General features: G+C 43.8%; 1 protein-coding gene across 1 annotated transcript in view; it reads left to right on the top strand.

The window, feature by feature from the left end:
• OLFM3 (olfactomedin 3) overlaps positions 1-17497 on the top strand; it is a 164423-nt gene that overhangs the window by 90120 nt on the left and 56806 nt on the right. The gene's annotated exons all lie outside the window — the stretch shown is intronic.

The raw sequence follows: 17497 nt of genomic DNA, 5'->3' as shown, positions 1-17497 counted from the left end.
TTTATATCCTTCCCTTCCTTCCGAAGGAGCCCAGGGTGGCAAACGCACAAACAAGAAGCAGCTAAAAAAATCATAAAAGCCATTTCAATGCAGATGCAGACTGGGGAAATCTGTCCCTAAAAGGCTTGTTAGAAGAGGAAAGTAAGTTCCAGTAAGGCAAAAGAGTCTTAATATTTAGCTGGGCACTACAGGCCCTATTCTGTGGAACAGACCTCCTCATAAAATGGTATCTGCAGGAGGCCTTCAACTGCCAAGTGCAGGCATCTTGTTCACAGAATGTGTAGGGCTTTTATACAACAAAAACAGCAGCTTGATGCAACATGTTATAATGAAAGGTTTTTTCATTAATGCACTTTGATTACTTTTAGAGAAGTCTATGCTTTCAGTTGAAAGTGAGAAACTCAACAGAAGAAGAAAGGAAGATATATCATTAAGAAGAAACCATGTACCATTTAGAAGGGCAAGAATTCACATAAGAATTATCTTAACCTTATTAAGTGGCTAATTTATTAAGTGAAATGAGTCTAGAAATAAGGGCTCCCATTCCCCCCCCCAACTCATGAGACTTTAAAAGGGTTGCAACATTTTACTAGCTTTCTACTTCTCTGCCTATAACCATTGGTTCTTTTGGCAATTTGGAGAGGGGCACGTTGGTTCCCATGCTTGACAATTGCCCTGACTTAGTTTTGCACACTGCATGATTTTGAAAGGCACAAAAAAAGGCCAAACAGGGGCTTTTCAGGTCAACTGGCAAGTCTAGCCATTAAAGGTTGCAACAGAAAACGAGGGAAATTGGCAGATGAACCACACAGTTGCCCCCTAAATATCTCCGCTTTTCTGAAGGCTCTCCTGTACCTTCAGAAGTTACCCATGAGAAATCCAACCACTGTCCCCCTCAGAGATTGCACAAGAAGTTTGTACTGGTCAAGGAACACCTTTATGAAATCCCATTGGCCACAAAAATGTAGTTTAGTGTAGGCAGCGGAGGTTTAGGATCAAGAGCTCTCCTTCTCCTAGATGGGCGACCTTCCCAGGTTGATGAATCCCATCTGCTCCTCACTTGCCTCTACAGGAAATGCAGAAACACCTTCTTGACTTTTGGACCCACTATAGGTCTCACCCACTCAATCTGCTAGAGCCTCTCCTTTCATGCAGGGAAAGTCCCTATTGAGATACGCTGGCTACCCTCACCTGGTTTAGCTGGCCAATCGAAGCCCTTCCCACTGTTGCAGCTTCTTGGAGCCACAGGTGAGAGCTAAGTGCAGGTGGGGATCAAAGGTGGAAAAACTATCCCAGAAGGAGCGTGACATGCCCCCCACCAGAGGTACTACCCATCCCCTAACACCCCACATGGCCAAATAATATATCCCTGAATGCATACATAAAGTGTGCATAAGGATGCATACATTGGTTAAATAACATACAGAAATGCATTATACTAGGAGCAATGACCACTGCAATCAACACAAGATAATATCACCAAGGCAACGATTTGTAAACAAACAATAAACATCCATAAAAATGAACTCTGTATTTACTGTGTTTGCTATTGTTTAAGATAAAAACTCTCCTTCATGGATCACTGTATGTAAGTGAGAGCTGGACCACAAAGAAGGCTGATCGCTGAAGAATTGATGCTTTTGAATTATGGTGCTGGAGGAGACTCTTGAGAGTCCCACGGACTGCAAGAAGATCAAACCTATTCATTCTGAAGGAAATCAGCCCTGAGTGATCACTGGAAGGACAGATCCTGAAGCTGAGGCTCCAATACTTTGGCCACCTCATGAGAAGAGAAGACTCCCTGGAAAAGACCCTGATGCTGGGAAAGATGGAGGGCACAAGGAGAAGGGGACGACAGAGGACGAGATGGTTGGACAGTGTTTTCAAAGCTACCAGCATGAGTTTGACCAAACTGTGGGAGGCAGTGGAAGACAGACGTGCTCTGGTCCATGGGGTCACGAAGAGTCGGACACGCCTAAACGACTAAACAACAACACCAAGGAGCAATTGTGAAGATTAAGATCAATCAGCACAAAATGCTTGTGATTTTCATCAGGACTTTTTTTTAAAAAAAATGTGGAAAACAGAATGTCACACTGGAAAAATAAGGAACCCAAAAGTACCCGAATCAACAGATTTCCCCCATTCCTAGTTACAGGTATTCTTGGCAAGAAGGCTTCCATTTCTCAGGGCTCTAGATCAAAGCTACCACCCCCCTTGCCATTACATAGACATTGCATATAATACTGGAATGTGAATCAGAGCTGCTGTATATAATTTGAAAACTGAGACCCAGTTTAAATCTCAAGCTAGGCAGGTATACAAAGCTTCCTGGTGTGGGGATCATGACATCTAAATTTGGATGCCATGTCTACTTGTTTAATAGCAGCATGCAAGGGACAGGGTACTCGTGGGCCACAGATACGTGGTGTGCAAATGCATCTGGGTGCCAGCAACTTGGATTAGACGTGACAGTGTCCATATGGAACCCCTGTATAGGTAACGATTTATTTTTAAATGCTATCACATTTAAATTGGACCTGCGATGCATTTGAAGCCAGCAGAGCTCTATGTAAAAATGAGGACTGCAGCCAAAAGGGTCTGGAAGGAAGGTGGGGGGACAAATTAACCCAAAGTGCAATTAAGGGAAGGACTGTGGCTCAGTGGTAGAGTGTCTGCCTTGCAAGCAAAAGGTCTGAAGTTCAACTCCCTGCATCTCCCTGCTTGAATTCCTAGACAGCTGCTGCCAGTCAGTGTAGACCATATTGAGCAAGATGGACCTAAGGTCTGACTCAATATAAGGCAGCTTCCTGTGTTCCTGTGCAATGAATAATTCGGGCTGAACTGGTAATACTGTCAACTACTGAAGTAACGACTGGCTAAGATAAGGTTAAAAACACACAGAGTAAGATATTGGATCGGAAATTGGATATTAAATAGAGCATGGGAGAGAAACCATTATTCTATACGTGGCTGCGTTCGCACGGCATTTTATTCCCTTTCCTCAACGCTCCCCGGACACTTAATTTCTGAATTATATTTCAGCTTTCATGTGACGTAAAAGCCAGTTCATGAAAACTAATGGAATATAGCACATGTTCAGTGTTCATTTCCATTCTATTTTATTCCGGGGGGGGGGGGGATTTGTTTGCAGACCACGTGACCCTGAAAATTGATTAAATTTGGGGCGGTATCCCGGCTTAGAGTTTCTTCGTGCTGTTTTTGTGGGGGAATTGTGGGGGTACAAAAGCACGCATGTGCGAAATGGCAGGTAGGAGGGGATAGCAACATTGTTCAATGGCATTCTTTCTTTTTTCTTTTTTCTTTTTCCTTTCTCCTCCTGTGATGAGGCTGCATTTTAATATTTTAATGTTTCAGTATTTTAATGTTGTATTTTAATCTTGTTTTTAAGTTGTATTCATTCAACTTGTTTTTATTATTGCTTGTTAGCCACCCTGAGCCCAGCCTTGGCTGGGGAGGGCGGGGTATAAATAAAAATTATTATTATTATTATTCCTTGTTGGCACCATGCTCACTGGTATGAAAGAAAGTTAGCATGAACTGCCGGTCATAAAGCCACAGTTCTATAATGCCCCAGTGTGAAAGGAGTATTAGAAAACAGAACAGAAGTGCTAGCAGAAAGCCCAGTGTGATATTCCCCATGCCTGAATGCAATTACACCTTGCTGAGTACCAGACAGTCCTAGGTAAGTTTAGTTGAAAGGGGGTGTGGAGAGACAGCATCCCCAAAGCGCTGTCAGAATCAGGCTTGGGTTGGCAACTGAAGGAGGCAGCAAAAAGAGAGGGGCATATGATTGGCAGGAACTGGAGTTGGGGAAGGGAGGTTCTCCTCATTGTCCCTCAAGCTGCTTTTGAAAGGGGAGCAAGAACCCTAGCTCCTTCCCCCAGCTCAGACATAGGAGGACACCTGCTTTGCATGAAGAAGGTCCAGGACTCAAAATCTCCTGAGATGGATCTGTGCCAGAGAGTTCTTGCCAATCAAAGCAGGCCCGACTCCTGGGCTAGATGAACCAATGGTCTGATTCGCTTTACGATAGCGTTGTATGTTCTTCTGTATGATTACTCTTCACCATGGATAGGCAAACTAAGGCCCGGGGGCCAGATTCAAACCAATCGCCTTCCAAATCTGGCCCGTGGACGGTCCAGGAATCAGGGTGTTTTTACATGAGAAGAATGTGCCCTTTTATTTAAAATGCATCTGGGTTATTTGTGGACCCTCCTGGTGTTTTGTCATGAGTAGATTGTGTGCTTTTATTTAAAATGCATCTCTGGGTTATTTGTGGGGCATAGGAATTCATTCATTTCCCCCCCCCCAAAGGTCTGAGGGACAGTGGACTGGCCCCCTGCTGAAAAAGTTTGCTGACCCCTGCTCTTCACAATCCCAGCAATGGCCACATGTAATCCGGAGCTGATCTCATAGAGACCATAGTATGCATGAACTTGCCCTTTATTTGTTTCCTATTTCTTTTGTGGGGGACTTACGGTTAACAATTCTGCCTTTTTCATTTCAAGCGTCAACAAATTTATATAGTAGTAAATCCCATTGATTTCAGCCTGAGCCTCAGAAACACAGAGCTAGCCTCCAAATATGTTTTCCAGGTATTGAAATAATAATAAAAAAAGCAGCTCAAGTTGGGAATGAATTGGGGAAAGTCTTACTGGCTGATTGATGGAATGCCCTTAAAGTTTGTGGTTTTGCTGTTTTATGTTGGTAACTTATTGTCCAGTTTGCTTTTCACTTCGTGCCCAATAAAGCTGTAGTAAATGCTATCTTACTCATTGTTATTTGGTTCAACTGGACCTTTTTCTAAATGATCTGTCCTTTGTTAATTTTAGATAGTTTTTAGATTGTCTATGGTTCAGGGTACCGTTTTGGGTAGGCTATGTCCCAGATAATAAGTAATAAAATATTGAAACTTTTTATGTCAAAGGATTGAGTACCTCAGCCTGGGGGGGAAATGTGGCCCTCCAGGCCTGTCTATCTGGCCCTTGAGACTCTCCAGAGCCCACACTCTCTCCCCCAGGCCAAATCCCTTACCAGCCATACCTCACACCCTCCTGCAGTGCTTTCTGCCCGGCTGGAATTTGCCCCTGAACTCTTCCTTACCTAGTCAGGTGCAGAGTAAACCCTATCACTATCACACATAAATTCACATTTTGTAAATATATGCCATCTGGTACTTGACAAGGGCAATAAATATGGCCTTTGTTGGGTTTGTTCAAGACCTACCCCCTTGGAAAGGACTTCTCTTCGATCGTTCTACATTTATTTATCAAGGGGGAATTGGCTCACTATGTTTTTGAGCAGGGAGCTGAGTCAAAAAGCCAAGCCCTGACTTAAAACACATGTTGCTGCACTCCTCCTCCAAGTTCTGATGTGAGATAAGCCATAGCGTGCCTTAGTGTGTTGTCTGAATCTGGAGTTTGTCTCCACTAGACAAAATATGCAATGAAAACTGAAGACCAACATGGATCACAGCTTGTGGTTTGTCTGGAATGAGACAAACCATGGGCCTGGGTTTGGCCAGCATTCTAGGTGTGGCTCATAGCAGCAGCAGAAGGATCAGGAGAGGATGACAGTGCCCACAATCTCCTCTTCGATACCCTGCCTGCTCATTCATTTGCACTAAGCCATATTTGGGCTTACTGTTGCATGCAAGCCAGTTCTTGGTCTCTCTCAACTTATAAACCAGGGTCCTGTTGCCAATTGAAACTAAAAATGGCAATGGAATCTTTCCTCTCAGTGCAAATACCAGCTGTGAGGACCCAACAGAGATCAGATCTGCTGAGGGGGCAAAGGGTTCACTGCCACCATGGCTTTTAAAAATCCATTCATGCAGTCACTTAATTGCATGGTTAATGTCACGTCTTGCTGAGCACTCCATCAAGGCGCCTCCAAACATTTGAAGCAGATGTGGTTGTTAGAGCACTCTGTACACTGACCTTCCACTTGCACACTGTTTTCACAACTCCAGACTGTGCCAATTACTGAAGGCTGCAGCGTGTTGCTCCATCTGATTCTGAGCTCCTCAGTCACCACAAATGTTTGGAAGTGGCCCTGCAGGGGAGAAACATCCCTTTGCTTAATGGGCAGAGGAGATCAAGAAGCTTTTCACCAAGACTGCTTCCTTCCAGCTGCTGAAATGGGAGTTAATCCTGACAAGCCTTCACAGAGCAGAGTCGCACTGTTGGGCTGCTTGTACACTTAAGAAGGTCTCCCTCCTTTCCTGAAACAAGCCTCCATGTATGTAGGAGTCTTTCTCACTTTAATTATATTTCTAAAAATGAAGAAAAACTTAATTGGCCAGGATCCATGGAACGACTCAGATTCACATGAAAGACATGAGCTAGCTAGCCCAATGGAATGACTGGCTTTGTTTTCTTCTTGGAGCACCTTGCAGCCACCTCCAGGTTTTGAGGGACCCAGACAAGGAATGAGCTCCCACTCCAGTGCCAACCCTCACCCTTTCTTCTCCTCCTCTACGCCAGTGTGGTGTAGTGGTTAAGAGCGGTGGACTTGTAATATGGTGAACCGGGTTCCCATCCCCGCTCCTCCACATGCCGCTGCTGGGTGACCTTGGGCTAGTCACACATCTCTGAAGTCTCTCAGCCCCACTCACCTCACAGAGTGTTTGTTGTGGGGGAGGAAGGGAAAGGAGAACGTTAGCCGCTTGGAAACTCCTTCAGGTAGTGATAAAGCGGGATATCAAATCCAAACTCTTCTTCTTCTCCTTGCCATGGAGTAGCAGCACTGGTGGAGTCTCCAGTCAGCAGCAGGGGGACCATCTGAGGCGCTGAGGCTACCCAGGTTTGCTAATCGGTCCTGCCGATGGTTTACTTGGTCTTGCCAATGGTTTTCCCACAAGGATTTGGCTGGCCACTGTGATAACAGAATGCCAGACTAGATGGACCATTGAGCTGATACAGCACGACACTTCGTATGTTCTTAAGGCTACTGTTCAAGGAAAACAAATCTAAAACTGCCTTGTGCTCACAGAACCACATCCATGGTTCTCTCAATCCTTCCCTCCCCGTTCCTGGCCATTATCTTTAGACTTTCATCATTTTAAGAGCACAATCAGTGTTACCATCTCACCCTTTATTTCTTCTTCTGCCAAGTTTAGAATGGCCCTGCTTTGCAATAAGGCATGCAAAGCTTTCTAGCAGCATAGCCTACATCTTTATTACATCAAAACATACAGATTGTAGAAGGTGCTCAAAATAGCTTTGCAAAACCCAGTTACTTCTTTAAGCATCACCCTGTAAGATTATTAGTTCTGGGAATCTAGAGACCCAAGACTCCTCCAAAGTTTATGTTTCCCCCAAACCATAGCAATATCCAATAGCGATGAGAACTCAGTACTTTCTCTCCCCATTACAGCTTTGTTAGAACTTGTCCAGATTCAGGGTTCATATATGCAATAAGGCTGCAGTTCTACACACTTGCCTGGGAGTCAACCTCAATAAACTTAGATGGTCCAGTTTTTTAGTAGATATGCAAAGGATTGCTCTGCAGCTGAGAAAATCTGTCCATTTCTGTTTCTTATTTGTTCCAACCCAAACTTTTTTTTTTATTTCTCATGTAAATTTGTCAGCATTTATATGCACATTTCTCCTAACATGAACATTTTTATATGTGATTTTTTTCTTAGTACACACCTTTTTTTGCAAGCAATTCTCCCTGACACAATGCCTTTTTTTAATGCTACTTTCGCTAATGAATGCATTTTGTATGCATGGCCGTCACAAAATTCAGAGAAGTGTGAATTTCATAGAATAACTGTATTTCGGTTTGCTTATTGTTTCTAGAAGTGCCTGTCAGGTAGGTTTGCAGCAAAATGTGTCCCAAGAAACATTTCCCCACCCCCACCCCCCACTTACCTAGCTGTAACACTCTCTCCTTTTGTTGGCATGTCTTTCATAGAACAATCTTTTATAAAGTTTTATAATTAGTTTTGTGCACATGCTTTTGCAACTGGTCTCCTGGATAATTAGCGGTGTGTGTTCATGCAGAATACTCTAGGGGATACTGTATAGCTCCTCTAGCCCATTTGCATAGCACTGAAGTCTTCAGCTCTGTCTTTAGCAAAGTCCAAAGATTGTCTGTCTGAGGCTTCTTAGTTTCCAATTAACCTGGGAAGCACCTTCCCTTGCTTTAGCTAGTGAACTAAGCATTTTAATTGTTAAGCCCCTTCTTTCCTTCCTTCCTTCCTTCCTTCCTTCCTTCCTTCCTTCCTTCCCTCTTTTCCTTCCTTCTCTTCATGACACAATGCAAGTAGACACACCAATGTAAACCAAAAAGCAAAAGCAAAAGAATATTCAAACCATGTGAACCAAAGAACCTTTGCACTTGAGCCTTGAACCCCAGGTTTATATCTGGTGTGAGGTCAGATGAGTGTTTTATGCTTCCTTGCTCCTCCACCGCCCCAGATAAAAGTCAGTGAAAGTCAGATTTGTCTGCAAAGCTCACCTAAAGCAACATGGAAAGCTAATCCAGGCAAAACAGAGAATGTCAATGTGCTTGTGTCACTATCTTCCAGCAGCCAACTCAACAATCTTTTACCATGCATCTCTACCTTTGGCCGCAGCGGGATACATCTGAGCACGACGCCATTCGGGAACATCCATAGGCTGTAAGTTGAGCTCCAAGTGCAGTAAGGGGAGAATGCCTTGGAAGGTGAGGAGTGAGGAGCAAATCCTTGACTGTGTCATTGGAGTGGAGGGAGGGATACAAAGAGGGTCAAGTGAGACTCAAATTGAGGAGGAGATCACATGTGAATCAAGAAGCATCTCCATATATTGAGATTGGAGACTCTTCAGAGGTAGACACTCCCCTTTTAGACACTCCAAAATACATCTGCTGGTGGATCCTTCACTCAGGGCAGCAACCTGAAGGAAACACCTCAAGGGCACAGAGAGAGTTAACTGAGAGAGGTGAGGCCAGAAGGTTGTTGGAATGGGATATTTTGCCCAGTCTGGTGTCTCAACTAAGTCTGACTGCATAATATATAATGAGATGCTCAAGGCTTCAGTCATGTCTTATCTCATGAACATGGAGATGGGTCCACTCATACTTTCTGCTACAATAGTGGCTCAAGTAGAGGTCCCAGACTGGCCCGGATGATGCGGAACTTGTTTGCCTTTCATCTGAACAAAAGAGCTGGGTGATTTATGCCTGTCGCTCGCATGGATATGATTTGCTTATGCTCTCGCATGGTTCTGCAGCACATCCTTTGGTTATTGTCCCTGGTGGTTTAGGAAACTGTTGTTTTTCTCAAGAAAGCAAAACCCCAGTTGCCTGCTTTGTCTGCAGGAGAATCAATCCACCAGGCCTAGGCGAACTCTCTTTATTCTGCAGCACATCAGACTCTGCCTGTGTGGAAATTTCCATCTGTAACACTGAGCAGACACACTGACAGGTTAGAAAAGAAAAGGTGGATGCATGTCAGCAACAGTAGCGAGTTATTAAAGCTCACTTTGTGTATTGCACCAACGGCTCCCGGTTATTTATTTTGCTTCAGCTGCGAATGAGATATATATATAAATGTAATATAGTTTTACATGTTGAGGCATTTTTTTCTCATTTTACTGCTGCCAGCTTCCCCATTTCCCCTCAGAGCAAGGCTCTGGCTCACCATAAATCCTTTGTCAGAGGGAGTGAGCAGAGACACCGATCTTTTTTTTCTCTTTTAAAATAAGTTACAGCAACTTTTTAAACCTCTCCAACTCAAACAAATGCCTGACAAAAGAGGCCCAAATTCTAATTTGGCTTCATACCACTCATATAGCCCCAGGTTAGTACAGATATATGGCTCTTTTCATCTTCAATAGTCTTTACAAACACTGACTAATTAATCCTCCTGGCATTCAGACTGAGTTGGATGTGCTGCTTCTACCACGTTTTATAAGGTTAGCTCTCCTACAGAGATCACTGAGGGAGTCGGTGGCAGGGCAGAATTTAAAGCATTCCATCTCCCAGTAACATCGAAATAGCTGCTTGCTCCTGGGAGCTACCAGAACACACCCTTGGGTAATATATCTTGAGCTAATCACCACAGAGGCTTCCAGGCCAGATCACACCATTTGCCCATGGCTTTTTAGATTTCAAATTACGTTCCAACGCCTTTTTTTGTACTTCCTCCACCTCAGATTTTTTGTTTGTGTGCCGTTGTTGTTTTTCCCCAGCCATTTCCAGAATAATAATAATAATAATAATAATAATAATAATAATAATAATAATTTATTTGTACCGCGCCCATCTGGCTGGGTTTCCCCAGCCACTCTGGGCGGCTTCCAACAGAGATGAAAAATACACTAAAATGTCACATATTAAAAACTTCCCTGAACAGGGCTGCCTTCAGATGTCTTCTGAATGTCAGGTAGTTGTTTATCGCTTTGACATCTGATGGGAGGGCATTCCACAGGGCGGGCGCCACTACCGAGAAGGCCCTCTGCCTGGTTCCCTGTAACTTGGCCTCTCGCAGTGAGGGAACCGCCAGAAGGCCCTCGGAACTGGACCTCAGTGTCCGGGCAGAACGATGGGGGTGGAGACGCTCCTTCAGATATATGCAGAATATGCAGCCTGGTTGTTAAATGAGGCTATGTCCAGCCAGGAAACGTTCTTCCAGTATCTAAAGAATTCCAGTTGGTCCCCAGTTCATTTCTTAGTAGATTAAAAGATGCTGTCTACTAGGATCTAGAAAGCTATAAGTTACTTGAGGCTGCAGTGTCTGAAGGAAGACTGCCTACTGCCATGGGGACTTGTCCGTTCCTTCATCATCTCCTTCTCCAGGTTTCCCTACCCACCACCATTTTAGGGATAGGGCTGTTCTGATGGCATTGTTCTGCTTGTGGCAATACCCTCCTTGAGAGATAGATTTCCTCTCATCTTCTCAGCACTGAGTTGATGGCCTTAAAGTGTTGATAGCCTTTAAAGTGTTGGTGCTGACCTTTAAAGCCCTAAACGGCCTTGGTCCAGTATGTCTGAAGGAGCGTCTCCACCCCCATCGTTCTACCTGGACACTGAGGTCCAGCGCTGAGGGCCTTCTGGCGGTTTCCTCACTGAGAGAAGCCAAGTTACAGGGAACCAGGCAGAGGGCCTTCTCGGTAGTGGCACCTGCCCTGTGGAACGCCCTCCCACCAGATATCAAAGAGAACAACAACTACCAGACTTTTAGAAGACATCTGAAGGCAGCCATGTTTAGGGAAGCTTTTAATGTTTGATGCATTACTGTATTTTAATATTTTGTTGGAAGCGGCCCAGAGTGGCTGGGGAAGCCCAGCCAGATAGGCGGGGTATAAATTATTATTATTATTATTATTATTATTATTATGCCTCTGAATACCAGTTGCTGAGAGGTGCAGGATGTTGCACTCATATTCTGCTTGTGGATTTCGCATGGGTACTTGGTAGGCTGTGAGAAAAGTGTGAAGGAAAACATGCTTTACCCTTTGTTGCTCCCCAACTTACCTTAAAAGCTCCTAGGATAGTGTACACATGAAACACAAGCAACGAAAAGTATTGGATTGACCTTGCTCAGGACAAAGTCTGAGGATGTTTGCTTTTTTTCTTTTGCTCTTATGCTGATGCACTGATGGGTAAAGAGTTGTTGATTCAGTTCCCTGCATACTGCAGATACAACGTGATGGGCAAATGGTAGTGAATGAGCTAATAAGGTAGTGAATAGGCCTAGCAATAAAAGTCATTAAGGGATGTTGATATTTCAGGTACAATGCACGAACATATATTCTTGTTGCTTGAAATACTTTCATTCGTACAGTGCTATTTTTCTAGAAAAAGAGGTACTGAAACTCACCCCTGTTCTCTTAGAATGGCAATGGCGCCTACTTGAGAGGTGTCAGAACTGAGTTCTGTTGAGTTCCAGCAAAAATAAAAAGCTCTGCATTGATATTTGCTAAGTATTAGTTAGCTTGAACCTGATTATAGAAGAGGTATAGAGGCCTTCACTAATTTTGTACTATGCATATTAGAGGCTAGGAAGTTGAAGGCTCTGTATGTTTAAGTTTAATGATTAACCTTTGTGCTTTTCTTTGTTGTTACTGTTACTATTGTTAATTTATTGTACTGGAATGACTTGTAATGTTGTTGGCTGACATGGAATGAACAATGTGAAAGTAGTTGTGTAATTAGCCTGAATTTATGCTGTTTGTAGGGACGCGGGTGGCGCTGTGGTCTAGGGCTTGCTGATCAGAAGGTCTGCAGTTCAAATCCCCGCGACAGGGTGAGCTCCCATTACTCTGTCCCTGCCCCTGCCAACCTAGCAGTTTGAAAGCACATCAAAGTGCAAGTAGATAGATAGGTACCACTCTAGCGGGAAGGTAAGTGGCATTTCCGTGCGCTGCTCTGGTTCACCAGAAGTGGCTTAGTCATGCTGGCCAGATGATTCGGAGGCCAGTAAAGCGAGATGAGCACCACAACCCCAGAGTCATCCATGACTGGACCTAACAGTCAGGGGTCCCTTTACCTTTTATGCTGTTTGTAAAAGGTACATAAACTGTGTGAAACCTGTGATCGTTGCAGTACCCATCACTTATGGGACTGTCCTTTACTGCAGTGAAGTTAGTTAAAGGTATTGTCTTTCTGGAATCTTGGTTGCGTTTCTTATTGTATTCCCTGCCTGAGAGGAATGGTTTTGGCCACTTCCTTGACTACGGGATGCTGAACTAGAGGGGTCATTGTCCTGTTCCAGAAAGCTCTTCTTAGGTTCTTAAGTGGTTTGAGGACAACACTGGAGGAGGAGTTTAGTTATATCTCAAAGCATCATAGTATTTCTTCACCTGTTCCTTTGTGTGGCTTGAGATTATTAGATGAAATGAAGCACAAAACACAGGGAGGGCTAAACCAGGGCTTCTGGAAAGAGAGAAGTTTCAATTAAGGCAGCTTGTGGCCATTGGATGTAGCACACAGTACCACTTTACTTTTAAAGAAACAAATTTCTAGCCCCTCTAGGCTTGAAAAGAAGCAGACCATTTTCTGGTGACATCTCCAGAGCTTAGAGGCTCACTGGCAGAGCTAATCTGGTGCTCCTGCCACAATATCTTCACCAGGCCAACCTCCCTGCGACTTTGCTTCTCCATTCTGGCAAGAGGCAGTGACTCAACTCCCTGGAGCCCGGGTGAGCCCTGCTGCCCCCACCGTGCCACCTGCAACCAGTACCAAGTTATCACTTCAATAATAGCCACATGTTTTTATCCACATAAAGCTGGATGGCTGGAAAGTTGGTTTCAGGGTTGCCTCCAGTCTGCGAGGGTCCTGAGCACACTGTCCACCTGCTGATGGGGCCCTTCCTCTAGTGGGCTTCCTGGAAGCAGTACAGGAAGGAACAGGCAGTAGAAGGTGGCTGGGTATCACCAATGTCCAGGAATGATGCCACTCTAGCGGCATTGTTTGAAATCAGAATGGCAGCTAGACTCAGCCACCTGGTGTGGCTTGGAATGCTGGGCTGGGGGAGGGGCTAGAATCAAGGAGGAGCCAAAACAGGCATCAGTTTTGGCAACTGGCATCAACTGGCAACTGCCCAAGGCTGGCAACTGCTGGTGATGGTTCTGGTTTAGTGGACCTGAAAAACTGTTTTCTCACACTTCTGCACCAGCAAATAATAATAATAATAATAATAATAATAATAATAATAATAATAATAATAATAATAATTTATTTTATTTATATCCTGCCCTCCCCAGCCAAAGCCAGGCTCAGAGCGGCTAACAACAGTAAAAATAACACAATTTACATAAAATCACACTCAATTAATTGAAATACATTCTAAAATAAGTTCAGAATCAAATTAATGGCAACCATTGGGCTAGAGTTCTATGAAGATTACAGAAGGAGAGAGTGGGTCAGACTGTGCCTTGGCCAGAGGCCTGGTGGAACAGCTCTGTCTTGCAGGCCCTGTGGAAAGATGTCAAGTCCCGCAGATGTCAAGTCTCTTGTGACAGAGCCTTCCACCAGATCAGGGCCACGGCCGAAAAAGCCCTGGCTCTGGTTGAGGCCAGCCCAACCTCCCTGTAGCCCGGGATCTCCAAGATGCTTTTATTTGAAGACCGTTAGGTCCTCAGTGGGACATACTAGGAGAGGCGGTCCCATAGGTATGAAGGTCCTACTTGACCCTTGGCAAGATGATACAGAAAGCCAGCTTATCAAGCCATTCCATGCTCACCACAGTAAGTCTGAAGAGAAACTTCTGCAATGGAAATCAGAGGACAGATATGGGAAGAGCACCTTACTCCACATTTTAATTAGACATCTGCATCTGATGAGAGGTAAAATTCTCCTTATCCTTGGCAGGAGGGCTGAAGAAGACTCATTTACACAAAGCACAGATGAGGCAGTGAAATTGTGCCTGGACTGTAGCGTTGCGGACAGCACTTGTGGAGCTCATGTGATTGATGTTTCCCTCCATGTTATAAATAAACTAAATTAAAATTCCTGCTGCACATACAAAAGTTACCTGTCAGTGAGAAGGCTAGGCTTGTAGATTTGGGGAGAACTTGTTAAACGTGGAAATGCAAAATCTGGGGTGGGGAACCTGTGGCTCGGTACCTGTTGTTGAACTCCAATTCCCATCATCCCTGACTATTGGCCATGCTGTATGGGGATGATGGGAGTTGCAGTACAGCAACACCAAGAGGGCCAACGATTCCCCGTCCTTGTATTCAATAATGTGATTTGCCCCACTTGCAGTCTGAAGTGATGCAGTCCAGGAACAGTCTAGCTATGTCTTCTGCTGCTGCTTCAAACTAAACCAGGAATATATCTTAGAAAGAGGCCACATGCACCCTGTGATAAATTACTATTTGATAAATGGATATCTGCATCCACCTATAATCAATTGGAAATGCACTGTTTCCATATATTGACTACAGCAAATTTTACTGTGTGGCAGTGCCAGCCTTTCCAGTGCCATTCTTTGTGTAGTAAGGTAGCTACGAGGCATATTCTAGTTCATATATTTTATATTAACTGCTAGCTGGTGATTTTCCATGGAGCAGAGAGCTACAAATTTCAAATGGAATTTTGGTTTCCCTCATTTGCCTGTGGACTAAAACTTAGCCAATTTTCAAGGGCATACTTCACAAGAATACTTTCTGCAAAATAATATTCCGTCAAACTCAGTATTTCCAAGAAAGAATTCAATATTTAGAAGCGAGGGATCTCTTTTGTATATATGTGGCCAAGCCTCCGAGTCCCTCATAAAATTATACAGCAGATCACACTGTGTTTTGAAATAGGCATTGATTGATTTTTCTGTACATCTTGGCTAAATCAAAGAGGCTGAAATAATTTGAAATGCATAAGGGGAAAGAGGAGCTTTGGTTTGCATTTGGAACACAGATTCAGGGGGATGCGTAGGATGGTTGTGCCAAATATTCTCTCATTTTTATATTCACTTTGAAAGTAGCATATTTGATGCGCGCACACACACACACAATCTTACTTTGTCAACTCATCCCATTTATTTAGCATTGTGTGATATCCAATCTCCCACCTTCAGACCTCATTGCTCTCAGTAACAAATGTCTCACTCGTAACAAATGATGGAGGCTAGTCCCTGAGGGCAATTGGGCACTTCCCTACCAACCTCATTCTGTCTTCAGCCAACTCCTGCCTGCCTGTCCCCACACAACCAGCCAGGGGATGTCTCTGCCTGCCAGTGGCACTGGCTCAACATATTGTTGGTCTTCCTGCCTCCTGCCCTACCAGTTCCAGTGGGCTCTACTTGCCAGCAAGAAAGATCTGCATGCATAAGCAGCCATGTGATGCTTGTAGATGGCCTTCCACACACATTGGATGCTTCAGATGTTCATCACATGGACATCCCTGCCCAAGTCGTAGTAATGTTCACCTGAGCCTTGGTGCACAGGTTGGATGATGGCTGCAGCGAATTGGAGCCAGAAGCAAGCTTTTTGTGTTTTATCTTTTACTTTCTCTAAAGTAAATAGAGCATATGGAAAAGTTACTTGAATTTCATACACAGTTTCACAGAAGCAACTTACATCCAATCCGTTATTAAAATGGAACTCCTTGCCAATTAAGGGCATTCAAGATCCAAGCCCATACATACTGTTGGTTACTAAGGCATTTCATGTGGTGATAATATTCTGGGATACCAAAGAGATAGAGAAGGTCATAGGCAGCTGCTTTATTTTTATTTGTTCCTCACGCCATTGCATGGTTCCCTGGGCAATGTCCAATTAATAGCTTAACACGCTTTATAAAAGGCAGAGATACACAAATAAAATAACATCATACAATCCAAAAACAGCACAGATAAACAAGCTGACTGCAACCACCCTCAAATTCATGTGGTCATGTGGGCAGCTGAAAAAATCTCATAGGAGCTGAAAACCTATTAGCAAAGAGCAGCACAGCCAAAATAAAAGCAGAGACAAAATACCAAGTCAAACCATTGGTCTTCCTTGCTTAGCTCTCTCAGCACTGAATGGCAGAAGTTCTCCAGGGTTTCAGACAGGAGGCTTACCTGGAGACACATGGGGTTGAACCCAAGGCCTTTGGAACATGCTTTGCTACTGAGCTCAATGGAAGTTTCAGTTGTAGATATTTCAAAACCTTTACCTGCCAACAGCATCTTTTTATAGGGTTGTTCTAGCCCAGGTGGCCTCAGGTGAGCCTTCATTCTAAGACTGAGGAAAAGTGAGTCCTGACTTTCTCAGGAAAGACTTTCTCATGCGCAGGGACCAACCTTTTACACCCTTAGGAAATAAGAAATCTATAATATTGTTCTCAGGTAACTTCTTTATTTGTACAATAGTTTCCTTAGATAAATTGCGATATCATGAGTCACAACAGAAAATTGTGGAAATCATGGAAAACTGGTTGATTATGGGGTTGTTGTTGCCAATGATGATGTGTTTTATTTGTACGTTGCCATTGGATACACAATATTTTACAGACAAATGTAACTAAATAGCATCTCTGCCCCAGGGAGATAACAATCTAAACCATCTAAATATCAATAGAAGAGGCAAGGAAAGAGTATTGAGAAAGCAGATACATATAACTAGACTTCATTGCTATCTGTGAGGACTAAAGATACAAGTATTTATGACTGTCCTAGATAGCAATGAAGTTACAACACTTATTCCGCCACATCACAAACAGAAGTTTTGGTAGCCGGTTTTACAGTAATCCCTTTGTCCTCATTTGAAATTATGTACATTTCCCATCCTGTATTTAAAGCCAACATAAAGAGTCCAACTTGCTCAATGTCAACTGCCAACAAGTGTTGCAGGTGTGTGATTCATTGCACCCTAAGTGTACAGGTCTTCCTCCTTCCATCCCTTCTTCTCCATCGTGGGTTTGTATATGCAGATCATTCATTTGTGCACATATGACATCTGCCATCATTGGCAGAGCCAAATATGCCAATGTTTATTCCTGTTTATTTGGAAATCAGACCCACAGAACCCAGCACCCTTAAATGATTACACAAGAT

This window comes from Podarcis gaigeae (genome assembly GCF_964106915.1).
Source record: "Podarcis gaigeae genome assembly, chromosome: 6".
Taxonomy (NCBI): domain Eukaryota; kingdom Metazoa; phylum Chordata; class Lepidosauria; order Squamata; family Lacertidae; genus Podarcis; species Podarcis gaigeae.
This window is presented reverse-complemented; position numbering and strand designations above follow the sequence as displayed.